The sequence below is a fragment of the Eptatretus burgeri genome, chromosome 16 (genome assembly GCF_056783735.1).
Source record: "Eptatretus burgeri isolate ZD-2024b chromosome 16, Ebu_testis_v1, whole genome shotgun sequence".
Taxonomy (NCBI): Eukaryota; Metazoa; Chordata; class Myxini; order Myxiniformes; family Myxinidae; genus Eptatretus; species Eptatretus burgeri.
Genome location: NC_140976.1, coordinates 28,681,060 through 28,684,367, shown reverse-complemented (window position 1 = coordinate 28,684,367; position 3,308 = coordinate 28,681,060). Strand labels below are relative to the sequence as shown.

The 3,308-nt window shown below is 45.3% G+C and overlaps 1 long non-coding RNA gene across 1 annotated transcript in view; it reads left to right on the top strand.

The window, feature by feature from the left end:
* Positions 1-2,383, top strand: part of LOC147010784 (uncharacterized) — a 14,288-nt gene extending 11,905 nt beyond the window's left edge. The window contains exons 3-4 of the long non-coding RNA XR_015052407.1: positions 1,010-1,120; positions 1,766-2,383. This is a non-coding gene — a long non-coding RNA (uncharacterized LOC147010784). The remainder of the gene's footprint in view (positions 1-1,009; positions 1,121-1,765) is intronic.
* Positions 2,384-3,308: the final 925 nt, after the last annotated feature.

The following is a 3,308-nucleotide window of genomic DNA, read 5'->3' as shown; positions in this document are numbered from 1 at the left end:
TTCCTGTTTGGAATGATTTTCAATATTGTTTGACTGCCAGACAGAGTACTCCTTTGCGCGCATGCACGTTCGGGGTGAGATTCCATACAATTTGTCGCATTCATAGGGAATCAAAGTACTGCCAAACTGCAGGTTCAAATTTGATTCACGTTGGACGGTCAGTGTTCATCATATAAAATACAATTAAAATTTCGGAGTTCCTCCATCATAGACTGATGTGTGTACTCTGCAGACAGTTATACAAAGTGAACCAACTGCTTCACTCCACTATGCACGCGCACGGGGTAGTACATGAGAACGTTGACACCTGCACTTTTCATGGAGTCACCTGAGTCCATGAAGTAAGGTTCCCAGCTCAGGGATTACAAACTGCCATTCACAGTTTTGTGGATTCTACAAGGGGGTTCAGCATGTCAGAGCACGCCGTTCTGTGGAAGAAACCCCACAACCAGCAGCAGTTCTTCACAACCGAAGGTCATGGTCACGCGTTCCAGTGTTATACCTGGAAACTTCGGAGTGCGTTTGTGTTTTCAGAATACGAGTGAAATGTGGGATTTTACATCAACCAAGGAAAGCACGAAGGGGAGATAGAATAAATGAAGGAATGAAAATATATCCTTTGTGTAGGAATTCTTTCCAGCAAATTGTGTGATGATCAGAAAGGGCGAAGGCGAGGAAAATCACAGCGGGCTGGTGAATGTGGTGGGGATGGAGAGGTGTAGAGAGAGAAGTAGTATCGACAGTGAAAAGGACAAAACGCAAAGAGATGCGAAGAAAGTGCTTGGACATATTACATACCTGGGATGGGTAAGTGTGTTACAGTGGAAGCTGGTGAGGGGAGGGAATGAGGGGAATGTAGCATGGAGCCATCTGCTCTTGTGAAAACTCAGAGCTAACACCAACTGGCTGTCACGCGATTCTGTAGGAAATCAAACACTAAATGCATAAATAATGGCCAAAGCTGAGTTCTTCCCACTCTCTCTCCCCCTCTCTCTCTTTCTCTTCCCAGCGGGTCTGCGGTGACCACGACGCCCCCAGCGGGCCCCGTCCCGTGCTTTGATGATGCTTGGACTCTCAGCACGAGGGGATCTCAGGACGGATGGGACGAGGCAGTGAAATGGTATTTTATGAATGTACATGGAGCTGTACTTCAAGCTGTTTCACTCTTCTTCATGTCACACGGACCTCTCTCTCTCTCTCTCTCAATATATATATATATATATATATATATATATATATATATATATATATATATATATATATATATATATATATATATATATATATGGACACAGCACTGTTCCTGCAATTGTATACACATTGGACTTCACTGAAAAAGAATCCTTTCCGATTTCATTAAAACTATATCTTATTCTTACACGATATGCAACAACACCAAATTGGAAATTTTAGTCATTTTGTTCTTTTTGGTTTTTATTTTTCTTTAAAAAAAAAAGAAAAAGAAATTTGATGCTCATGCAGGAGCAAAAACTCTGGAATTCTTTGATCAGGTTACAACAGGAACTCGACCGATCAGATTTATATCGTAAGAGTCGTATTCGGACACACCACTTGTAATGAGTCGGTTTTCTGGTCAGCGTGGGTGTCGATGACAGGGTTGCAATGTCGCATCAACATCTCGCTCCTTACGGACTATTCCTGCTTCTCAACATGTTGCTTGTTTGACAGAAGCGAGCATTCCTCTCACAGGGCATTCCCAACTCAATGCTTCTCTTTCTGTTCACTCTTTCCTCCGCTGACATAGGTCTGCCTCTCACCCTGTCGGTGGTGGCGTCGCCATGTTTGTCGGTAACTCCATCGACCAAACCACAGCCCATGAACAAAAACTCAGAACGAACCTTCAGGAGTATGCTGAGATCTTCCTTAATACCACCTCCATAACCAATTGCTGTACTACTGTGTGATATAACGTCTCCACTCTCATGAGAACTCCTTCTCTGCCTCATATCCCACGAACATCGACCTGTTGCTAAATATCGACAGCACCACATTTTTTCTCTTTGTTTCTAACAATTTCACCTGTCATCACACCAACTGCCTGGTTGTTAGAAATACAACAACGATTCATGGCACTTCCACAAAAGAGGTGTCACGATAGTAAGTGGACGTCACAAAGTATTTACTAGTTAGGTGATGTATGGTGCAGTGTGAAGTTAACACATGTACGTCTCAGATTCGATAAGGAACAAATGTTGTTTCTTCACAACCAAAGGTCATGGTCACACGTTCCAATGTTATACCTGCCAACTTTGGAGTGCGTTTATGTTTTCAGAATTCGAGCCAAATGTGGAATTTCACATACATACATACATACATACATACATACATACATATATATATATATATATATATATATATATATATATATATATATATATTGTTACGGCTGTGGAAATTCGCAATACACCATAAAGGGTCCTCAGGTGAGATATATCGGTAAGTTCATGTGTAGTTAGCCCACACCTGTTGTTTAAAGGGAATATGTGTGATTCATCCGGGCTACGACGCTTTGAGTTAGCCATTTTTCTTTCTCTATCGTTATTTTGGACCATTAAGCCGCCAACAACTCAAACACCACCACCTTCGCCTCTTTACCTCCACAACTCCATCCCGCAAACATCGCTTCACCGCCATTCCCAAACGACGCCCGCCAACCACCAAACCACCACAGCAAACCCCCCACCACCTTTGCCTTTCTCCTTCCACAACCACCGACCCCACCACCAGTCAACACCGAACATCGTACTGTCCGAAGCCGTTCGGTGATTGCTGCCGCGAGTGCAATGGATGCCTTTACGGGAGAGAAATTCGGATCAGAAAGGCTTCACGCCCTTTTCCTCCGTCCAATGGGTGAGCGTCGGGTGGTGTGGCCCTGCCTCCAAGCGCGATGGATGCGAATTCCTCTCAGGAAGGAATTCGGATCAAAAGAGGCTCACGCCCCTTTTTGCCACACCAATGGCTGAACAGAGGGTGGCGTGGCCCTGCCTCCAATCGTGTTTTCATCCTAAAATCTGCATACAGGCTCCTCCCCCGGTCTATAAAAGACGCGAGTCTGTGTGGAACTCGTAGTAGTGTGGGGGTCGCTTTTCTCGTCGTTGGTGTCGTCTCGTCGCTGGTCGTTGGTGTCGTCTCGTCGTCCTCCCCCGTCTCGGTGTCGGAATCGAGCCACCTTCGCTTTCACAAGCGACCAAGCCAGCCAGCCATTCCCCTCGCTCGACCCTGAGCATCAACAATTCCCCCCCCCCCCAATCCACGCTGAGATAGTGCCGGTGGCCCCGTTCATTCCC